The 9150-nt window shown below is 43.3% G+C and overlaps 1 protein-coding gene across 13 annotated transcripts in view; it reads left to right on the top strand.

The window, feature by feature from the left end:
• Nucleotides 1-9150, top strand: part of SOX6 (SRY-box transcription factor 6) — a 492935-nt gene that overhangs the window by 6769 nt on the left and 477016 nt on the right. For 4 of the 13 annotated variants that reach the window (XM_087879472.1, XM_087879455.1, XM_087879442.1 and 1 more), the window contains exon 1: nucleotides 794-1410. The exons of 1 other annotated variant lie outside the window; for it this stretch is intronic. The gene's annotated coding sequence lies outside the window, so the exon portion shown is untranslated. Of the gene's footprint in view, nucleotides 1-221; nucleotides 434-623; nucleotides 1411-9150 lie in introns of those variants that run through there. 8 more of the 13 variants (XM_087879426.1, XM_060687705.2, XM_087879421.1 and 5 more) reach the window with 4 other exon arrangements.

Below are 9150 nucleotides of genomic sequence, written 5' to 3'. Positions count from 1 at the left end.
AACTTGGCAGGAAACCCAAGCAGCGCTTATTGTATCTTTATGACCTGTGGTTGAGTGAAGTTGCGAGTGCGTGTTTGTGTGTGTGAGAGAGAGAGGGGGTGGGGACACCGGACAGCTTGGCTTTGGTGTAGATCTCACGATCCTGCTGTAAAGAGGGTCTCCCACGTTTCCTTGGTGCCGACATATGCGAGAGAATACGGTACTCCTGGCGCTTGTCTTTAAGGGCTGGTTAGTTGCAATTGACCAAAGCAGCAGCCGCGACAACAGCCGCCGCGTCCGGAGGTAGCTTGTGAAGTTAAGAGATTTCTGAATGATTCCCCAGCACGGTTCCTTACTGCTAGGCTTTCTGGGGAGGGTTGCCTTGGTGGCGGCGATGGGGCTGGGAAAGGGAACAGCAGACTGACGGAGAAAGTCCTTGCGCTACTAATCTGGGGTGAGTTTTCAGAAAAGATCCCAAGTCTGCGTAAAGAGGAGAAATCACAACAATGCTGCTTCGTTTCTCCTCTCTCTTTCTCTCCTCCCTGCCTCTTGTCTCCCCACCACCCTCCTCCCCGGTTCCTTTCCCTTCCGCCCTCCAAGTGGCGTCTATTTTAAAACGTAGTGACAGATCCATGTTGTATTTTAAGATCACCCGCTGCCTGCCTGCGAACACATGGCGCTCGAGAGAGAGAGAGATTGTGCGTAAGACAGAGATACTAGCATAGGCAAGGCGGGGGAATAAGAGAAGAAAAATAAAACCTTTAAACGTCAACAAAGCGGCTGTCATTCCTCCAAGAGGCGCCTGCCTTCGCCCGCAAAGCTAGTAGGAGTTGGGGGAGTGAGGAGGTGCGTTTAGCGCCTTGAATCCCGTCCGCTAACTTCGAGGTGGGTAAACTTCTCAAGAAGTTCGGCGCTAGCGTGCTTTAATAGATCTATCTATCTCTATCGGATCTTTAAGAAAGGAAGGGAGGGATCGAGGCAATGCTGCCTTTGGCCACAGAGGGGCAGTCTATCGAGGAGTTGCCGCGTCCGCGGCGCCTTATCTCTCTACAGGCAGAGGCTAGGATAAAGTTATACCGAAAACTTTAAAATTGATATCACACCCTAATTTGTGTTCTACAGGGAGGGGGAGAGCGAGGAAAAAAAAAAAAAACAGAGCTCAAAAACACACCGGGCTCTGCTTACACCATGAGAAGGGGAGCTCTTGGCGGCGTTGTGGGCTCGCCCTACATTCAGCGGGGGAGTTCTCGCTGTGTCTTAGCTCTTGCCGGAGGTCATGCAAATCGACCTTAAAAGAATGCATAAGCCATAAATTAAAATAAACCCCGTAGCCACGGACTGATCCGTAAGTAGGCAACAATACCTAAACCTGGACAAAACGGCTTTCCTTGCCAGCTGGAAGAAAAGGATAGCGCCTAAAGTAACCGTAAAGTAAGTTCCCAGGAAGTCTCTCTTTATTTTCTTCACTCTTTCTCTGCTCTCTGGGGCTTCGTGATTGTTGTTTTGTGTTTACCTTTCTGTGCAACCTTGGTCGCCCGGAGGCTGCCCGCGGAGCAGGAATTTTAAACGGGCTTGCAGAAGTGCGCGGGGGGGGGGGGGAAGTGCGGCAAGGTGTCTCCTCGCCCTCCCCCCCCCTCTTTCCCCTCAAAAGTGCTGCTTGGAGAAGATCCCGTTTGAGTTGAGCGTTTGTTAAGAAGTCCCGATAGGAAGATAGTTGAGCGTTTGGTGCCGTTTTGTGGAATTCTGCCGGTTCTCAAACAACCACGCTTGCATGCTTGTTCTTCGGGGACTTGTCTGGCGAGTTTAAACCGGTGATGTGCGTCGTTTGAGTTGCGCCCCTTCTCCCCCCCCCGCATTTTTCAAGGGAAAAAAAAAAACCCCACATGAAATCGCCCCGTGAATTTTAAAATTCTTTGCCGAAGTCGGGAAACCAAAGCTGTTGTAAACCAAGATTAAGGGTGCGCGTTTGTCTGCGAGCCGAGCGTGGGATTGAAGGCGGTCGGTCCTCCCCGGCACGGCGCACACACTGGGCGCCCCCGCGGCTTGCACGTGAATAATTTAAGCCGCTTTCGATGGCGCGGAGCTCCCCAGCGCTTAGGCGTCCCCTTTGCCGTTCCGGGGCCTCCGCTCCGCCTCGCCGGCTGGAGGCACAGCCGCCTGAGCCAAGCAGGCCCGTGGGCTCAATCGGAGGCACCGATGATCTCGATTGGATTCATCGCCGCTTGCCTCTGCGCGGTTTTGCTGGGTGGTTTTTAAGGACGGCGAGAGGAGAGGGGCAAATGTCGAAAAGGCAACGGAGCGTTGTTGTGTCTGGGTGTCAGGGAGATTCTGCCCGGGTTTGGGAGCCTGCGGGTAGGAGATTAGTTGTAGCCTCCAGGGTGTTTCCCCCAAAACACAGACACGGAAACTTTCTGAGATAAACAAGCCTCTTTCGGCCTGTTGTTATGCAGATTAGGAAAACGTTTTGCGGGTGTGGGTTTCTTTTTAATAGCCCACTGACGTAGGATGGGCAAGTTTGGACCTAATTTTAATTTTAAGTGTGGGGGGGAAGAGGAGGAGAAGGAGAAGAGATTTATTTAAAAATACTGCGAACTTTCACTATATGGTTTTGGCTGAAAAGAATGGGACCTCAGGACAAAACAGAATACTTAATCTTTTACTAAATCATAAAGTACCAGTAGATAAGGGAGGGAGGAGAGAGAGAAAAGGTAGCAACCACCACACACCCACCCACACATGTCCAAACACACACACATCACACACATATATGCAGACAATCATACACACACTTTTTACAACTAGGCTGCATTTGTACTGAAACCTTTCCATGCTCACCCATTTTAACATGGACAGTGAATGGGATGTACAACTCAAACCTTTGTCATTCTAAAGTTATGGATTAGGCAGGATTTTGTGTGTGTGTGCCTTTGCGTTTTGAATGTGCACCTCTTCTTCGATCTGTATCTTAATCTTCCTTAAAAATAAATTTGAGTTGCCTCCCCCCCCTCACTTCAAATGTATTTTTAGGGAGGTACAGATACCAAGGAAAATAATTAGGTTACTTGGATTTCGTTGGCAGCTCAGAGTAGCTTGACACCTGGCAGAGAATTTCTGATGCGTTTTCTTTTTAACTCTGCCTCCTTCTCCTTAACTGTGTTTCTTATAATACATTCTTGTGTTAAGTGAGAAAGACTATTTGTAAAACAATCTCTTGGCTAGTTCCAGTGTTGGATGAAGCTGATCCTGTAATGGCATTTTGTTTTGAACAGTTGCTGTAGTTGGAAGTTCCCTCATAAGGTAAGGTGGCACTGGCTTGTAAAGAGGTCCAAATGCCACATTTATAATTAGACTGCCAATTCAGCACATTGTATCCCAATGCTATACAGGGATATATATACTGCTGTGCCTGGCCTCTCTCAATAGCCCGTTTGCAGAATTAGCCAATTCAACTACCTAGACTTTGGAATCGAATTTAGAATGGGAGGAGGATCGCAGCCCCCTTCCTTCCTTCCTTCCTTCCTTCCTTCCTTCCTTCCTTCCTTCCTTCCTTCCTTCCTTCCTTCCTTTCCTTCCTCTTTCTTTCTTTCTTTCTTTCTTTCTTTCTTTCTTTCTTTCTTTCTTTCTTTCTTTCTTTCTTTCTTTCTTTCTTTCTTTCTTTCTTTCTTTTCTTTCTTTCTGTCCCAAGCTTGCTCAGCTAAAGAATAGGATCCATAACTGGAATTCATACATCAAATGCAAGTTGGGCAAGAGATTCCCCCCTCCCCCTTGTGAAGGAAGGAGGTCTCGCAGAAAAACATATATGTAGATTTTAGATTGTGTGTGTGTTTAGGACATCCAGAGAATTGGACAATTACACCTGCCCTTAGATCTGAATCCAGGTCTCTAGAGAAGGCTGGTGGGTGGTGAGCCTTAAGCCGTTCTTGGGGACGGGGTTAGCGCCCGCTAACAGCCACCGCCGACCGCCTCGATCTCTCTGCTGCCACAATAGCAACGCTGCAGGGGAGACCCCCGCTGCCTCCTCTGCTTGGGGCGGGAGAGGGGGGCGCAGCTGGTTTGACACCCTTCGGCTGAGCGAGAGAGGGAGAGAGAGGACGAGAAGGAGGGGGGAGGGAATGTCGGGGAGGCCAAGGTCATTTGCATTCGCAGGCCTTTCCCTCCAATCGGTGACTTTCTAACGCTTCGGGAAGGAAGGAAGGAAGGAAAGGAGCGGAGGCTTAGGGTTAGCGGGGGAGCCTTGCGCGCGAGGCGGGAGAGAGACAGAGAGAGAGAGAGAGAGGGCCAGAGGAAAGGGAGGGGGGGGGCTCGACTGAGCTCAAGTTCCGCTATATTCTATATAAACTCAGCGGGCAATTTGCAACTTGCAAGGAGGCGCGGGGGGGGGGGAAGGAGAGAAAGGAAGGCAGCCTGTGGCTGAAGCAGGCTCCCTGTCGAATTGCCTTCTTCCATTGAGAAAGTGTGTCTATGCGTGTTTGTTGCGCGGTGTGTCTGTGTGTGTGTGTGAATGTCGAGAGAAACCCCCACCCACGCACCCACTCAAGAGGTTTAGCGGCCTTTCTGCAAAGTTTTTTTTTCCCCCCTTCCCTCAGACGGTTCGGCGGGCAGCCGGAGCAGAGCGCCTAAAGCGGGGCCCATCCAGCAAAAGGGGGGGAAAAAAAAAAAGAGCACGCGCCGTTGCGCCCGCCTTCCCGCCAAGCGTCCGCTTGAGCGCGAGCGACGAAGCGGCGGCTGAAAGAGTTGCTGCTTCCAGCGGGGCTGCGATCCGCCTCTCGCGCTCATTCTACCACCACCACTCAAAGACTGTGGCTTGGCCTCAGTTGGGTGGTGGCCTCCTTGCCCCGGCTCTTTTGTAGACTTGCCCACACAACTCGTTTACGCAGCGGCTAGTCCCAGGAAGCTTATAAACGCCACCACCCTGGCGTAAAAAAGGGGTGACTTGGTCGTAGTAGCTTATAGTCTGCCCAGCAGGGAAAAGGCATCTTTCGACACGTTTCGGCTGAGTTTGTAGGTGAATCATAGCGATGTGCAGGTGTCGTGTGGTGGTGTTGAGGTGGTAACGGGTCGTCCATACTGCAGGCGTCAGTTCCAATAATCTCATTTCCCTACCAACAATTGGAGAATGTGTCGGCTATACAGACCATAATATTCTAGAACAGCGGTCACCAACTGGTGGTCCGTGAGAAAATTTTGGTGGTCCGCAGAAAAATTATTTGCATTTTTAAAATATTGCACTAAATACTATTTATCATATTTTTTTTTTTAAAAAAAATCATATTAGTGGTCCGCAGGATTTACAATTATGAATTTAGTGGTCCCTGAGATCCGAAAGGTTGGTGACTCCTGTTCTAGAAGAGTATTCTTTTTTTTTTTTGCTTCTGTTGTGGATTTGATTCATCTTTGTAAGCTGGTTGGAGTACTTTCTTTGGAATACCCAGCTATAAATGCTACCCAGGAAAGTAAATTCCATGTGTTTTCTTAACCCTATCCCTCTCATCTCTTGCATATCTTGACACAATAATTCAGTGTGGCACTTAAATGTACTTCAGCATCTACAGATTGGCCTGCTAAGTAAAGGGAAAGAGTATTTCCACGCAGTATTTGTGATGCAGCTAGCCTTGCAATTGGGATCCTGTGGCAGAGAGATTTTAGGCGGAGTGATGAACATTGGTCAAAAATCTCCAAAGCCTGTCTGTTTTTAAGGTTCAGGTAGATTCCAACCCATTTTAGTGATTGCTGGGTTTATCCATGCATGGTCCAATCTATTCCTCCTTAAAATAAGAGCAAGCATTTTTTAAAACACACACACACACACACACACACACAGATAATTACAGTACTTCATGCTGAGCTATTCACCTGAGGCAAAACATATATCTTTTTGGTTCAGACTTGCATACCTTCTATCCTAGTCCGGTTTTTTGACCATGTCTGTTTTAATGAGAGGTTAATGGGCCAAGCTGTTCCTGGAAAGAAAAATACATAAATAAATGCATTTTTTTTCATCTTTGTGATGGGGAGTCTATTACAAAGATGAAGACCATGTTTCATAACAAAGTAAATGTTTTGTTTTCGGTGAGCACCAAAATGCTTTTTCAGTCATAATCTTACTCAGGTTCGGAAGTGCTTTTATTACCTGAAGCCTTTTCAAAAATGCTGTTAGACTTCTGAAACATATATGGTCAAAAACTGAAAAATGACAAGCTTCTTATATATGTAGTGTGTCTATGTAATGAGAAGGAATGCGTTGTTTAAATATTTTAACACTGTCTATATTATACATTCGTATTGTGTTCCTGTCATGAATATAGTGTGCTTGGATGGTACTTTATATGTGCATTTGTATATATACCCACTTGTGTGCGGGTAAACATATATGCAAAGCATTGCTCCAAAGTAAAATTTTAATTTCTTAGAATGCTTTCTTATTAAATTGTTATTGTAAAATTGTAAAAGAAAAATTTGGTTCAATGTATCGATCACTTGGTGAATATACTGGGATTGGAATTCAGTTACAAAAACAGAATTTTCAGACTGACACTGGGATACTGAGGTGTTTTCTCCAATGTGGTAATTTGAGTGTAATTTATTGGAAGATTAGCAATTCTTTAAAACATTTGTAAACTCATTTTTCAGACAATGTTTGGATCCTAAAAATGTTTCTTCCTTTCCCCCTTTTTATAGTATTGCAACAGGTTGCAACCAAAGAATATGAGTAAACTTCACACACACACACACACACACACACACCAGAAAATATATAGGTTTTTCTCATTGTATTCTTATTAACTGGTGCAAAAGAATTCCTTTTTTTTAAAGGACTGCTCACTGAATTTTCAGATTGGAATAGATATTTTGTTGAATAAACATATATATTTGTGTAATAGTTATTTGGTACAGCCTATTATGCCTAATAGCTGTGCAATTCTATCTGTATTTTCATAAATGTAAGCCACACTGACTTTGGAAGATTTACAGTACAATCCTATGAATGAATGTTCTGTTGCATTAAATGGGTTTAATCCTTGATGGGTATAATAGGTTTGCAGGTCCTACTACAACACACATTTTGTAATACTGAACTGTAAATTATGTGGACTAGAAGACATAAGTAGGCTAGCTACCAGAACATATCTACCAATTAAGAAACTCAGTGTGTTAAGACTCGATGTTTCAGTTCTTCAAATATTTCTTTTAGTAATTGTAAAATATCTCTTTAATAATTATTTTAAAGTTAGCCATTGTTTTCTGATGCCTATATGAAAATATTGTAGCAATTTCCAGTTTGCATTTTATTTGGGAAAGTTATGCGTTATTTGATATTAAAAAGCTGTTACACATACCTGTCATATATTTATTCAAGTACACAGTGAAATTTTAAATAATTCTCTTTCAGTTAATAGAACAGGAACTTGGACAATCTGGATGTATGTTAAGGAAATAGGAATTGATACATACTGATTGTTTTCCTTCCATGTTGTATGTTTGACAACACAGTAAATTTTAGTCTTATATGAATTCCTAAAGAAAGAATGTTTAAAGCTTAAAACTCAATTTATTGGTATTTATCTAATCAGAAAATATCGAGCTTGTAAGAGTTACCAGTGACTTATAATGCAAAGTAGATGAACTTTTGTTTTGAAATTAAGCAAAAATTTCCATTCAAAGCAGAGATAGGTACGATAAATTAGGTACAGTTAATCTAGAACACTGCGAGTCACAGGTGTTAACAGTATCTAATGAATCTTATTTGTATATATAAAAAATATTGTAAGCAAGATTACATTTATTTATGCATTGGATGTTTACTGAATATTCGGTAGAATTTGATGAAGAGATTGGCAAGCAAGCAGCAGTGACGGGATTGTTATCCTTAAAGGTTATTTATAGGTTTATAAAAACAGCATGTTCCAGTTACTGTATTGGCATCCCAGAAGTTGTAATTATGAATAGTTTCATGTTGTGGTGAACAGATTAGACTTGTTGAAATCCAAAATTTTCATGTTAATATGGTTATAACAAAATGGAAATCGTGTGCAGCCATGTTTTCAACATACCCGAACAGTTCTACCTACAGGGTAGGTGGTCCTGCTCTGTGTGCCACCAGGAAATCTGAGAGTTTTGCTAGCTGACTTCTGGTAATGTCATGTTTTTTAAAAGTGTAAATTGATATAGAGAGAAGCTTCAAGTAAAACTGCATGAGAACAATTAAGGACAATTATTTATGTTGTAGGAGCATAACCTTTATTTTTAAAGCATCTTTGACTAAATTGGGAGATGGAATAGCGTTGGGATGTTGTAGTTTGTCATTTCTGTACAGAGGGTGCAAATAGCCAGTTCCATCTGCAGTCAGAGAAGATTGTAAAACCTCAGAAACACTATACGGGCAGAATTCTTAACTGTAGGCCTTTCCCATCATTGTTTAGAATATCCAACTTTACCCCACTATTAGCCATTCTTTTTATAGTGACACTATGCTTAGTAAAAAAAAACTTCTAAGCACTGAGGTCAGGTGTAGAGATTGGATTCTAGTTTATTTTTTATGAATCAGATAAAGATTTCTGTGCGTGAGACTGTATGTGAAGATGAGAGAACAAGAACATTTCCATATCAAAGGCAATATATCTGAGGCTGCATAGTAATTAAAATGTAGTGGTTTGGACTCTGTGCTTTCACTTAAGTAGAGTATTGTTAGGATTTTGTGCAGAACAGAACCAGAATCTCTGGAAATATAGTTGTAATCTTGCACATAACACTAGAAACATATTTGGTTCATTAATTTGTATTAGAGCTAGGCACCAAATGGAAAATATATTTCTATTTGAACCTGAACGATGCTGAGTTTCAGCTGTTTGCTCAATCGTTCTGAATCTCTTGTGGCTTGGCAGGAAAAAAAAACCCCAACACATTCCCCCCCCCCAGATTTACACCAAAATCTGGATCCTGGAATGATTTGTATGGGTGACTAGGACAAAGATTACCCATCTTTTGCATCTCAGCAGCTTAATATATCCTACGAATTATACCTCTCCATGCTTTCTTTCAGCTGCTACTCATGGTGGATGGGCTTGAAAATGAGAGCTTAGGTACAGGAACTAAACAGAAATAATGATATAAGAAAGAATGGTAAAAAGAGTGGTAGTTAAGAACAAGCGAACTATGTTCTTAATGCTGAGC

This window comes from Pantherophis guttatus, chromosome 1 (assembly GCF_059756535.1).
Source record: "Pantherophis guttatus breed Tessera chromosome 1, ASM5975653v1, whole genome shotgun sequence".
Taxonomy (NCBI): domain Eukaryota; kingdom Metazoa; phylum Chordata; class Lepidosauria; order Squamata; family Colubridae; genus Pantherophis; species Pantherophis guttatus.
Note: the sequence above shows the minus strand (reverse complement) of the source record. Positions and strands in the feature narration are given on the sequence as shown.